Source organism: Ambystoma mexicanum, chromosome 7p, assembly GCF_040938575.1.
Source record: "Ambystoma mexicanum isolate Mex_15411 chromosome 7p, UKY_AmexF1_1, whole genome shotgun sequence".
Taxonomy (NCBI): Eukaryota; Metazoa; Chordata; class Amphibia; order Caudata; family Ambystomatidae; genus Ambystoma; species Ambystoma mexicanum.
The window spans coordinates 499,872,559-499,887,480 of NC_090939.1; the positions used below are offsets into that span (position 1 = coordinate 499,872,559).

General features: G+C 46.2%; 1 protein-coding gene across 2 annotated transcripts in view; it reads left to right on the forward strand.

Moving 5' to 3' along the window:
- MED14 (mediator complex subunit 14) overlaps nt 1-14,922 on the forward strand; it is a 1,766,813-nt gene that overhangs the window by 36,439 nt on the left and 1,715,452 nt on the right. The gene's annotated exons all lie outside the window — the stretch shown is intronic.

Sequence of the window (14,922 nt, forward strand, 5' to 3'; positions counted from 1 at the left end):
GACCATGGCTCTTTGATTTGCCACACCACCCTATGGTATGTGATATATTGTCCCATGTGTAGCCCCGTTTATTCCTCCAACATCTCAGTCTTTTATCTTCCCCTCTTGCCATATATCTCCCATTGTAGCCATCCCATCTGGTTCCAAGTGCTTCCTGATCATCATCCGTAATTGCTTTTCTTTTCCTGCCAATGCAACTAATGGTACTTGCGGGGATCACGGGAGTGGATTCTCCATTACCTGACAGGCCCTGCGCTATATCTCCCACCCTAATATCATCCTTGCGCGCCCTTCCATATTTGATTTGGGCAACCACATTATTTCTTTCAAAAAGAATGGGGCACATTCCAGTCGAAACAGCCTGGACTCTGAGGTTTGTTCTTCAGAAAGCTATTTTGCTACATATTGTAGTTGGCTTGCTATATAGTAGATTTCATAGTTTGGCAGTTTTATACCCCCTTTCTCGTGCAGGTTTTGTAGTTTCCAAAGGGCCACTCTGTTCCTTTTCCCATGCCAGAGGAATTCCCTACATATGTATGTATCCTAGCAAAGAATCGCCTTGGTATCGGGTATGGGATGTTCCCAAAATAATGCAATAGTTTTGGCAGGACCACCATTTTCAGCATAGCCCCTCGTCCCATCATCGCCAAGGGGAGCTTCACCCAGAATTTCATACCATTTTCAATACTCTTGATCGCCTTCTCAGTGTTATGCCTCCACCATATGGTATATGTGTATCCCAAGGTATCGAAACGTACTGACCTCCCATGGTACCTGTAGGATAGGTAACTGATCTAACGGGATCCCTTTGTATCTGCTCAGTGGAAATATGCAAGATTTTCTAGGATTCACGGCTATGCCAGATAGCCTTGCGAACCGCTCCATCACTTCCAGAACATACTGGAGGTTCTCTTCTGGGTAGCGTAGGTACAACAACATATCATCTGCATACAAGGAGATTAAATGCGGTTCCCCTTTTATGATGATGCCTATTGTGTCATACTGTTGCCTCCGGTATATTGCCATGGGCTCTGAGGCTAAAATATACAGCATGGGGGATCACGGACATCCCTGTCTAGTACCTCTACTGAGTTGCCACTTCTGATATTACAGCTCCTGTTTTGACCCTGGCCAGCGGTGTGCTATATGATAGTTTAGCCCATTTGAGATACCCAGGTCCTAATCCATAACTGGTCAGGGCTGCAATCAACCAAGGCCGTTTGACGGAGTCAAAGGCCTTTATTGCGTCCAGCGCTACTATTGCCATTTTGCCTGCATCCCCATTCACGTGTTCAATGACTTGGTGGAGTCGTCTGAGATTGTTAGATATATTCCTGTTAGGGATGTAGCCGGTCTGGTCCGGGTGTATTAATTTATCAATGATCCCCCTCCTTCTATTTGCCAAGACCACTGTCAGTATTTTGCTGTCTTGATTCAGCATTGATAGTGGTCTATATGAGCCGCAATCTTTGGCGGGCTGATTGGCTTTAGGGAGTGGTATAATAATCGCCTCTTTTAGGGACTCTGGTAGCCTTCCCACTTTGTATGCCTCATTTAACATTTCTAGAAGCGGGGTGAGCACCTCGTTCTTGTACATTTTATCAAATTTGCTAGGGAGTCCGTCGGCCCCCGGAGTCTTGCTGGAGGGTAGCTGCACCACTACCTCTTCCAGTTCCTCTAGAGTGATCGGTGCGTCCAGCTCCTCTCGCCCCTCTGCGCTAATTTGTGGCAACCCAATATCCTCCAATGTTTCCTGTATTTCCTTGCAATCACTTCCCTCCTCATCACTGTACAAAAGTCAGTAATAATCTACAAATTCCTGATTAACGCCTTCTTGGGTGTCCTCTATGCGCCCATCATCCCTCGTTACCGTATCGGATTGTGGGTCTCGCTCTTATATAACCATGCCAGGGCCCTCCTCGGTTTGTCCCCTCCTGCATGCTGTCTCTCTATATACTTTTTTATAATTGAGATTGCACAGTCTCTCCCAGTGCCCAGCACATTTTTGTTGCAGTCGGAGTATTGCTTCATTATCTTCCCTGGTATCGCCTCCCCTTTTTAACACCATTTCTAATTCTGTTTACGCATCTTGTAATTCTGCCAAGATCCCTCCTTGCAGTCCCTTGGACTTAGCTATGGCTATGCCCCTCACTACCACTTTAAAGGCTTCCCAGAGCATCGCCGCTGTCTCTACACTGCCAGTGTTGATCTCAAAATAGCTTATTATTTCCTCTCTCGAATCCTCCCTAAAAATAGTATCTTTCAACGCCTTTGCTCTTAGGCGCCACGTCGGTATCCTTGCTCTCGGGGGTGGGTATTGCCATACCAATATCAATGGCGAGTGATCTGACAGGACCCTCTCTTTATATTCTGTCTGCGCTATTTCTGTCATTCGCTCCTGTGTGACAAACAATCCAGCCTGGTATGTAGATTTTGTGGAGCTGAATAATGCGAGTATTGTCTATCCTGTAGGTGGTGTGACCTCCATGCATCCTCAAACCCTAAATCCGTTAACAGTGACTGCAACGTCCTAGCAGCTGAAGTGGGTCTATCTATTGTGCTATTTGACGTATCTATTTTAGGGTTTAATGCGCAGTTAAAGTCTCCTCCCCAAATCACAGCCCCCCCAGCACGTACTGAGTTTGTTATATAGAATCCTAAAGTATGCCACCATATCCTGGTTCGGGGCATATGTGTTTGTTTATTTCCCCGTTTTCCACCAGCCCTCTTATTATAACCATCCTCCCAACTGCCTCAACTGTAGATTGCAATAGCTGGAACAGGACATGGGGTGCCACCCAGGTAAACGCCCCTCTAGCGTAGGCAGAATAGGTTGCGCCTACAACGGTCCCCCTCCATTTCTTCCGTATCACCTCCAGCTTTTCTTGTGTGAGGTGAGTCTTTTGTATCAAGGCTATATCTTTCTTCTGTCTACGCCGATACATCATAACCTTATTCCTTTTTAAATAGCTATTAAGCGCTCTAACATTCCAAATAATTACTTTAAGGTCCCCCATAATGTGTTGGGATCCCATTCCTCCCTCCACAAGTACAGTCCATGTCTAGGTTTTTCCCTTTACACATATATGCTTGTTCCCCAATATAAACTGCCCCTAACTATAAACACTTCCACTTCTCCACCCTCCCTCCTCTTTTCCCAACACACTCCCCAGCCTCCCCCCTTCCCCCCCCACACCCCAACTACCCCTCATCCCCTTCCCCAACTGTTGCCCATCTCCATCCCTGGATCTCAGGCACCCCCGCATCTAGCCCTTTTCCAGCTATTGCCGTACTAGCGGCTCAGCAGGGAGATATCGCCCTAGTGGCGATCCTACTATTCTAACTCCCAGGGGTGGGGTGTCTCCATCCCGTTGCGCCTATTTGGTCATCAAGCTAAGCGTGCCTAACGCAACCCATTTTGTTATTCATGTTCTATATTCCAGTCCAACCTGTTCAAATGTCACATGTTACAGTTTCCCATTACTCTTTACTTTCCGCGCCAATGTTATCTGTTCTACTGTCTCTGCCCCCAGGCCCCCCCGCCCACTTCTTATCATACATGACTGTTTGATCACTTATCGTGTTCCTCTTGGCCTTGCTCCTCGTCTTGCTCCGGACAGCCATGTGCGTCCAACCATGTCGCTACTTCTTCCGGGGTGTCAAAAAAGTGCACTTTTCCTTTATGTAAAATCTTGAGCTTTGCGGGATACAAGAGCATGTATTTAAATCCAGCTGTGCGTAGTCTCCTCTTGATCGCCACATAGCTGTAACGTTGTCTCTGTACCAGTATAGTGTAATCGGGGCACGCAGTGATGGTGGCTGACACTCTTTTTATCGTCCCCCCCCCTTTCCGGAAGAATTCCAAGATCTTCTCCCTGTCCCTGTAGTTAAGGATCTTCGCTATGATTGCTCTGGGGGGGCGGGGAGGGGCCCGGGCTGTGGTTTCCACATCAGGGCCCTGTGTGCACGTTCAATTGCGAACCCTTGGGAGAGCTTGCTAGCTCCTATTTCCTGCATTATCATGTTCTCCACATAGTACGTGGGGTCTTGGCCTTCTTCCCCCTTCGGCAGGCCTACCACGCGTATGTTGTTGCGTCTTGCTCTTCCCTCGGCCTCCTCTGCTTGATTCTCCAGGTTGGCCACCTGCGGTTTCAGTATGTGGACCTCCTTAGCATTGTTTGTGCTAGTTTCCGTGTTGCTTTTCACTGTGCTTTTTAGGCCACTTGTTCTCTCTGCAAGCTTCTCTCACATCTTGTGTCAGCAGATTAACCTAGATTCCCCACTGCGTCTATCTTAGTTTCTAGCGCTGTTCTCAGATCTGCCATTGCTATTCCCCACAAGGTTCTTAATTCAGTAATGGCTGTTATTATCAAGTGGTCCTCTCTTGGCGTGGCCGCGTCTGCGGATGCAGTAGCCATACCTTGTGTTGGGGAAGTGGGGGCCTGCTGCGATTTATGTCCATTGTGGGCTGCTTGCCCTTTGTTTTGCCTCCCCTTACAGACATTTTTCGCCTTGTCTTCACACCAGGATCCGTCTTCGCAACACTGAGCGGGTATTTTGCTCCCTTGCCGTTCCTTTCTGCTATCAGGTCTAGGCCCCGCCTTGGGGCTTATGCACTACTTCAATGGCTGGCGGGCTGGGTGTTAGCTGCTCTGGACTGAGAGCTTTGCGGGGTCTCCCTGCGCCCTGTCCAAGGATTTCCTGTCTTCCCTTCACTACCATTGACATGTCTTACTTAGATTGCACGGGAATATTCTTCCAACACTGGATACTAAACTGAGGTGGAAGACAGCCTTTGTAGATTCTGCCATTCTCCCCCCAAAACAGCCATACAACTCATCCTGTTTTGCACGCAATTTAACGCCCTCAGAGACTCTTCAGTGCATTAAAGTTTCTATGTTTGTGTTTACCAACTGACCTGGTATGGCAACGCTGTCTGTGCAGTCAAACTACGCGCGAGGGTCTGGTATTGTCTGGCTTTATTCGTAATCTCCATTTGGACCATATGTGATAAAGTGCTTTGTAGCTGTGTACAAATATATAGGCTTCTCTAGTTAATAATTGCCATCATTTTAAACTTCATCCGATGACTGTCATACGGCTGTCATTTTAATGCTTATATTGTCTGGCAATACATTTATTGTATATGAATTACCTCTATGTATTGTAAATTCTTCTTATTATTATTCTTTTTTCTTTGTAAAGGTTTAATAAAACCATACACAATAAAATTTTAAAAATATGTATCGTCTCAGTTCCAGAATCCGCATGTAAAGGCCAAATGGAAATCTTTGTGGAAGCACTCCTGAAGTCCTTGTTTGTTACGGCCCCTTTGTCAGAACAATTCTTATTTGAAAGGGCTCATCGACCTTGGCCCGACACCCAAACCTGGGGCTCCTCCCTGCACCATCATAGCTAGGCTGTTAAATTACAGACTTGATCCTTCGAATGTCTAGATAGTTGGAAACGTTGAGGTGCGAGGAGAGCAGCATTGACATATATCCAGATTTTGCTGCGGGGGTGCAGGCCCAAAGTAGGTCATACAATCCGGTGGAGAGACAGCTCAGATTGCGCCAGATCCCATATGCTCTGATATTCCTTGCCAAGCTGCGGATTCAACATAGTGGCAGGGCGCATTGTTTTGAAAACCCTACATAAGCTATGAACTATGTCGAAGCCACTATTCCACTTCCACCCCGGAACCGCGATGCGGATCAAAATAGGAGCCCAAGACCTGAAGGTGATGGAGACCCTGCAGATTGAAACATTTACACTGTTATAAACTTTAAGTTTACTGTAAGATGGAGTAGTTGGGTGGCTCCAATATATATGGGAGTTAAAATTGCCCGGACGGTGGCAAGCGGTTGCAGTGGACATGTTTCCTGCAGCATACGCATCTCTGGGAAAAATTCTAAGGGTTGTGGCGGATACATCTAGTTTGGGTGGATGGTGGGAGTCCAGGCATTATAAAGTTCATAATTGAATATGTATCGGCGGATGACTGGCCTGGATGGCTACTCGGTTGGTAAGGGTGGGGGGGGAGGCTGTGGTTTTTAGACAGCTCCCCCAGAAGGGTTGTTGGTAAGAAATGGGGGCGGGAAGGGAGGGAGGAAGATGGGTGCTGTGGGAGGTTGGGGGAAGTGAGCAGTTTTGAAAATAATTGTCTTGTTACAAAGAAAGGTACGGAAAACAAATGTGCAAACACTGAAATTGGTGGGGGAGTTCGATGTAAATGACATCTAAAGGTCATGTAGGCAAATAGGTAGAAATTAAGCTGTTGACCTGGAATGTCTGGGGCCTTAACCCGGGTTAGGCTAGGAAAGTTAGCATGTATATGTCGAGACACAGTCCACAGATTGTGATGTTGCAAGAAACACATGTTCTTTAGAAATTAAATGCTGCTTTTGCTACTAATTGGGGCACACTTCGATCTTCTACAGAATATTCCACCCAAGCTAGGGGTGTCCTTACACTTAATCATCCCTCATTGGGGTTTCGTTTAATGAGAAGCAAGGTTGACCCTCTGGGACGTTATGTGCTCATGTGGGGTGAAATATCTGGGCACCCAACGATCTTGGTAGACACGGTCCTAATCTTGATGACCTGGAATTCTACCAGACAATTGTGGATATGCTTACTCCTCTAGATGAGACCTGGGTAATTTGGGGAGGTGACTTTAATACCATCCTTGATACACAATTGGATTGTTCTTCTGATGCTCCACAGCTGCTTACAAAAGCAGCCACCCATTACATCAAATCCTGTTACAATTGGCCCTCATATATGTCTGGAGAACACTCCACCCGCACGACAAGGAGTTCACATACTATTCCACAGTCCCGTATAGATTATTGATGATTATCCACCTTGATCGCCAACATGGTACAGAGCTGTGATATTCTTCTGCACACATTGACCAACCATTCCCCGGTCTTATTAAAGCTCTAATTGTATGATTTCCCCCCCCCAGCCCCGCCCACAAACACCACGGTTGAGGATGCCCTCTGCAATCCTTAGACCCCTGTGTGACTGAGGTCCTCCATACCGAAATTGCAGAGTTTTTTTGCCAACAATGGTGGATCTGTTAGCACCCATTCTGTGCTTTGGGAGACCTTCAAGGTGTGGGTCAGGGGTATACTCGTGGCTAAAACCACCAGATCACATAAAAACATCATAAGAAAGCTGGGTCACATTGAATCCCGGCTAAGAAATCCTGAGAATAAATATAGTGCAACACATGAGGAGGAGACCCTAGCAAGCATTCAAGAGTTATTAGGTGAATTCCATAAATTAGCAGATAGGGAGGTTCTATATATGGCCACCCCAGTAAGAGCACGTAGATATGGTGGAGGAGATAAAGCTGACAGATATTCACTGGCTAATGTTTTAAGAGCCGAGAATTACGGTAACCCCATTGCAGGGATTCAAGATACAAACTGTTCAATGGTGACCCAAGAAAATGACATAAATGATGCATTTGTGCAATTTTATTTCACACTGTACTCCAACCGAGATGAGGTAACGGTAGATGAACTTTTGGGATATTTAAATAAATTGAAACTTCCCCAAGATCTCGCCTGAAGCCAGTCTCACTTTAGATTAACCGATAACGCAGGAGGAAATTGTGAGTGCTATTCAGTCGCTGACATCTGGGAAAGCGCCTGGTTCGGATGGCTTTGGAATTGTTATAAAAGTAATTCCACCAGGAATTAGCACCTCTCCTATTGGGGGTATGGGAAGAAGCTACGGAACAGGGCACACGCCCAGAGTCGATGTGCAAAGCTAATATTAGTGTTATTGAAACCACACCGATCGCTGCTCGATCTGGCTTCCTGTAGACTGTTGTCATTGATTAACATAGATGGTAAAGTATTTGCAGAGATCCTCGCAACAAGGCTCCTTCCCAGCATGTCCCAGTTAGTGCATCCGGATCAATCTGGTTTTATCCCCACGAGATCGACCACATTGAATCTCCGACATTTGTTTGGGGTGAGGGCCCCGGTGAGTCCGGATCCGAGAGCAGTGGTCGCCGCCCTGGACGCCGGAAAGGCATTTGACTCTGTATAATGGAAATATCTGTTCATGGTACTGAGCTGTTTTGGGATTGGCCCTTACTTCCTTTGTTGTGTCCGACTCCTATATCCTAACCCAGGGCCAAGAGTCCTCACAAACCGAACATTGTCAGAAATATTCCTCCTCGCTAGAGGCACTAGACAGGGTTGCCCCTTCTCCCCAATACTTTTCGCCCTCACCATCGAGCCAATGGCCGCCTTTGTTAGGCTGGTTCATGGACACAGGTGGATTAGAATAAGGGGGTCTCCACATATAATACCTTTGTACGCTGACCACACCATCCTATATGCCCGAGACCGAGAACACAATTTTGAACCTATAAAGAAGGATATCCATGAATGTACCCATTATTCCAGTTACAAAATAAATGATTCCAAATCTTGGTTATTCCCTATCGCACCCAATACCACATATCCATCCAACATTCGTGTGTTTAAATGGGAACCCATTCATTTTCGTTATTTAGATATAATCGTGTCAAGAGAGCGACAAACATTGTATGCAGACAATTACGAAGCCTACTTGAAACTATTATTTAACAAGCTACAGTTTTGTGCAAAACTCCCTACCTCCCTATATGGGCGGTTGGCAGTTTTGAATATGGTGGTCCTCCCGAAACTATTATACTTCTTTTGCAAAATCCACTTGTGGCCAGGAAGAGCCTTCTTCACCAAGCTTAAGTCCTTAGTCACTACACATGTCTGGGGACCTAGGGTGGCAAGGATGAACTGGAATAAATTAGCAGAACCATACACAAGTGGCGGCCTACCTAGCAGCACCTGATTTTGAACTGTACTACTTAGCTTCACAAGCCCAATTTGCAAGACATTGGTGTAACCCTGAGGATACAGCTGTACACGTACTGTTAGAGAGGTGTGCTGAGTCCCCCACTGACCTAAGCTCCGTAATATTTAGTACACGATAGACGCCTGTGCATTTGACCCAGTCAGTACCACGGTTAGTGCATGGTTGAAAATCTTTGAGAAAATCTATGTGGAGATGCCCTATGACAGAGGAGCCCAACTATGGTGCTGTCCCAGAATTTCCCCCACTTTTGATGAGGCTCTTCAGAAAACCTGGGACCCTGCTAAACAGATGGAAATAGGCGACATGGGCCCTGAGGGGAGGGGGTGGGGGAGTATGTTACTTAAGGGATTTTGTAAACTCTATTGGGTGTGGGCATTTGAAACTGCTGCCATATCAAATGAGAACTGCATTTAGTAAAAGATGGCCAACATTCCCGAAGGAACCAGACGCACATGGATGTATAAACACCATCATGGGCAACAATGGTATGAAAAACGGGGTGTCCAAACTGTATGGGCTAATACAATCCCATATCCCCCCTCAAAACTTAATGAAATCAACCTGGGAGGTGTGTGTGTGTGCACCACGATGAGAGAAAATAAATTGCGCAAATATTGTTAACTAACCAAAACAATATCTCTGAATGCTGGGTTGCGTCTGATTCAGTTTAAGATCCTGAACCAATTGCACTACACCCCTGACAGAATGGCAAAATGTATGACGCTGTACTGATCAATGTTTAAAATGTGGTAGTCCACAGACTGATGATTTCCACATGTACTGGACATGCCATACCCCTAGATTGCGTCTTTCTGCGGCTGCGTGGCTGAGGCCATAGATGATGTAGTTCACATCCCATCCTCTCTTGCTCCCCTTAAGTAACTATTTGGTGATATTGGTAAATCTTCTAAGACCACGAGAAGATTGTTTAATGTGGCTTGCACTGTGACTAAGAAATGTATTTTAAAGTGTTGGAAGTCTAAACATGCACCCAAGCTAGATGATTGGCTTCGAGAGCTAACATGTAAATGAGTGTGAAGAACAATTTGTCCTATCTGTAACTACGACATGTTGCCCAAGTGATCTGGGCCCTGTTCAGAGGGTATTTATGCAGAATGGTATCGGAGAATGACAGCTCTTGAACCCTACTTGCTTTGCGATTGGAAATCTTTCATATGTTGTTAAACTGACCAAACTGTTGAACACTGTATGTATACAATGCTGTATTGTGTGGCTGTTAACATGACCATTTAATAAACAAAGTTTTTAAAAAGAAAGTTGCCGCCAAACCCCATTCTCTCCATAGTGTGAAACGGGAACTGCTACCATGAGAGCCTGAACATTTATTATAATTTTCTTTTGTAAACAAGTTATATTGGGTTTTCAGAAACAAAGTTCAATCAAGTTACATAACCTTTCATAAGAAGTCGCCTTATAGCAAAATAATTAATTTCCCCTCCCCCACCCTTCTACCTTTAGCTGTCACAAGTTCATTAAACACACCAAAGTAATCAACATCGATCGTGTATGAGAGCCGGGGGGGGAGATGGGAATGGTGGGGAGAATTCAAACAGAGAAGCCCTTGAAAGGGGAGGGAGGGTGGGAGATTATATATATATATATATTGCCAACATCCGGGTTTCAGAAGGTGTTTCAACAGTAACGGTTGGAAGAACATATGTTCTTTATCCGACACAAATGCTAGGAATGGCCCCATGTCTGTGTAAACTTTGACATTTTTCCCTCCAACATTGCCGTAAGCTTTTCCAGCCCCAATAGCTCCCACACCTTCACCCACCAGTATGATATATGCGGGCCTTCACAGTTTTCCAGAAGCGTGCTCTTGTAGCTTGGGCTGCTACGATTAACTGGGTGGTTAGGTCTGCTCTATAACCTGACTGCAGGATGGACCCGCCGTCCAGGGCATCCCCCAGTAGGAAGACTTGTGGATCCATGGGGAGCAAGACTCCAGTGATTTCCTTGATTTTTGATTGTACCTCCAGTCAAAATGTTTGAATGACTGGACAGTGCCACCACATAAGTGCCAAGTCTCCTCGTTCTCCACACCCATGCCAACATGTGTCCGGATAAGCAGAGTGCATAGCATGTAATCTACCTGGGGACAGGTACCAACAATATCGCAGTTTAAGAGCCCCTTCTTTCAGTATAGTGCATTGGGAACTATTCTGGGCTCTGCACTATATCTTTAGCCAGGACTCCCAGGGGATCTCAAAGCCCAGCTCCCTCTCCCAAGCTGCCATGTAACGCAATTTCTCCTCCATCGAGACATTTTCTAGGAGTCTGTAACAGGTGGCTAGTTTGAGACTGCTGCCCCCTTAGGATTTTGAGCTCTACTCTCGTCTGGTTTCTGGAGGCGGCCAAGCTAGTATCTCAGTTTGGTCAGCCAGTGGCGAAGCTGTATGTACATAAACCGTTCAGTTTCAGGTAATTTGAATTCCTCATTGCATTCTGCAAAAGTAAGGGGCTCCTGATTTGCATATATATTTCTCAGACTTAACGGCCCTTCTGCACTCCAGAGCTGGAACGAGCCTGCCTGAAGGCCTGGTGTGAACGCTGGAATCTGGTTGATAGGGGAGAGTGGGCCTAAACCCGGTCTAATCCCCCTTTGTGTGCATGCCTTGTCCCAGTTACGGAGTGTTGTTAGTGTAGTGGGTAGGATCATGTTTTGGTGTTTTCTAGCGTCCGTGGGGAGAAACGTTAGAGAAGTCGGGGAGAACGGGTCAGCCGCTTGTTCAGTATCCTGCCATTCAGCGGTGAAGTTCAGCGACTTGAGCCACTCTGTAATAACTAAGGATTGAAGGGAGCCCCAAACCTTCCGATACCCTTCCCCTTGTCAGGAGTTTACGAGGAACTCTGGGTCTTTTCTTCATCCAAATAAACTGACCTATTGCCTTATGCATGTCTTGGAGATTGCTTTCAGGGATTAGTACCGGCAATGTGTGAAAGGCGTATAACAATTTTGTGACGAGGGACATCTTAACCGCGGTAATGCAACCCAGCCAGGAAATTTCCTGAGAGTCCCAGCGTGAGCGCCAGTCTTTAGCTTTCTTCAGCTGGCTATGGATATTGTCTTTTAAACAGGCCTGAGTAGGTTGGGGTCAATTTTATTTCCAAGTAAGGGATGTCAGTAGAGGACCAGGGAAAAGGAGACCTTAACTTCAGTGATTCTATCCCTGCAGGGTTTTCTGTTCGACACAACCCAATTGATTTGAATGGGTTCACCTCAAATCGAGACACATTTGCAAATTGGGACAAGAGCTCCATCAGTGGTGGGATAGAACTAACAGCATCATTTAGGAAACAAAGCACATCGTCCTTGTATAAGGCTATCTTGTGGCATTGTCCTGCATATTCGAAGCCACGAATTAAACAAATTTGTTGAACCAGGGGCTCAATCGCCAAGGCGAATACCAGAGGAGACGGGGCAGCCCTGTCTGGTACCCTTGCCTAAGGCAATCAGAGGCATCCTTTGCGAATTAACCTTGACCCGGGTTGTGCGGATTAGAAGATTTGCGAGAAACAATTTTGTAAATTGGGGCCAAACCAAAAGCCATCTAATACTATTTTCAAGTACTCTAGGACATGCTATCAAAAGCTCTGTGGGCGCCTAAAGATAATAATGGGAGGTTACCAGGGATTTTTGGAGCTAAGGCTATTAGGTTAATTGCACAGCAAATATTATCATGTGTTGATTGGTTACGAATGAAACCTGTTTGGTCCTTTTCTATCAATGTCGGAAGGACTTAAACCACCCCTCCCCCCCAATTCGACCTGCTATTATTTTGCTGAACAGCTTCGCATCCGTATTAAGTATGGTGATGGGGCGGTAAGAAGTACATTCTGTAGCGTCTTTACCTGGTTTTAAGATCAAGGTGGTTGCGGATTCGCCCATTGTATTGCTCGCCCAGAGTGCACGGACAGTCCTTAATCAACAGCGCAATTGCAAAGCCAATACTTTAAACGCAGGTAGACGACGCAATGGCTTACAACCACACACAGGCTTAGAAAAGAATGAGCACTTATACGGCTATTTATTCAAAGGTTGGAAGCAACAAGTGATAACACAGAAGTAAATCACAGAAAAGACAGCATTTAGAAGAAAATACATCACCGTGTGCGTAACTGAATCCCTCATCTCGCCAGAAGCGGCTGGAAGACCCCGATAACAGCTAGGCCGAGAGCACAACAGCCCACAGATATGCCGGACACAGGCGTCCGCCCTCCGACTGAGGTCCCTTCTGACCGTTGAGGGGTTCCGCATATATGCACTCCTCAAAAAGGGGTGGTCATTTCTCAAACCTTCTGGCAACGCACTTGCGCATTGATGGGCAACCGTTGGTTGCCAGCTGGGTCAACCGACAGTAACCTCAAGGAGCAAAGTGCTTCCCTCTTCTAAGAACAAGCGCCACGGAAACAGTCCCATAACTCATAACAAGACATAACAAAGCCAGCTTTCCCAGCTGAATGTCCTTGACCGCGTACCAGGTTTGGAAAGCATGTTTTCTTCAGCAAAGTAAATTCAGCTCTCAGCAAAATGAGTATAGCTTTTCACTGCGGCATGAAGTAAATATCCATTATGGCTCTGAGTGCCCCCAGAATACACTGCGCACCAGCGCCATGTTTCAGCTCAAGCATAACAGCCATTGATTTAGGTACAGTTCCGGTAGCCCATATATCGTTCAACGTCTTCAAAAAGGGGGCGAGTTTGGCGCAAAAGGTTTTATACAATTTGTTTGTGATGCCATCATGCCCCGGGGCTTTTCCCAGGGGGAGGCATCAGATTGCTAAATCAGTCTCCTGTACCGGAATAGGCTCCTCTAAGGGGCCCCGATGTTCCTGGGAAATATACGGTAGGTGTGCATTAAACATGAATTTTCGGGCCATGTGGGGATTGGTGTTGTGCGGGGAGGATATTCCCTAAAGAAGCTTTCAATTACTTGAAGCTTCTCCGCTTCTGGGGTAACGTCTCTCCCGTGCACATCCTGTAAGGCATCTATTCAATTATGCCCCGTTTGTTTTTTCAGCTTTGCTGCTAAGAGCCGGTTAGCTTTGTTTCTTTTTGAATAATAATATTAAGTGCGCATTATGCCATAAGCTGCCCGACCCATGTGAAGCACCTCCAGGGCTATCCGAGCTATGCGCACATCTTGGAGTGAGTTCTGAGATCCCTTTTCTTTATGAGTTACCTCCTTTCTGTGCAGGTTTAACTCTAGCTGAGATTGTAAGTGCTTTCTGGCTCTTCCTCTTGCTATCATTTGGTCGTTGATACGACCTCGTATTACCGCCTTCCAGGCATCCCAGACTAGATCATGGCTCACTTCCCCAGTGTCATTCTCCCTGAAGTTGTGATGTATGGTGTCCGAAATGTGGGACCGGGACAGGTGATCTTCCAATAGCAGCTTGTTTAAGCGGCAGGTCATTGCAGACGGTGGGGTGGCGTTGAATGGGGCTAACGTAAGCATTACGGGGACAAGGTCCAACAGTGCTTTTGGGAGAATATCTAAGTTTTGTTTGTTTTTTTGGGCTATAAGGGTGTCAGAAACAAGAACCATATCTAATCTGGAGAACCCCCTATGCACTGCAGAGAAATGGGTGTAATTGTGCTTGTCTTAATGGAGGAATCGCCATGTCTCTGAGAGAATGTTCACGTAGGAGCATAGTTAGTGCTAGAAAATTTCTTTTATCATTGGCCGTTGGGGGCAAAGACTTGTCCATCAAAGGGTTAACTACTGCATTGAAATCATCCCCCAGGATCAGGTCCCCTTCCGCATGCACACTCAATAACCTGGATACGCAGGAGAAGAACTGATCCTGATGAGTGTTGGATGCGTATAACGAGACCAGGGTTACCCTCCACGCCATCAGCATTGCCACCAATAAGCTATACCTGCCATCTTTGTCCCGCAATTCTTTCTGTACTTTCAGAGAAATGCCCTTGCGCACCAGAATGGCAACCACCCGCTTCTGTCCCCCACCCCTCCCCTCCACCTGAGGAGGCGCAGAACCTAACCGGATATAATT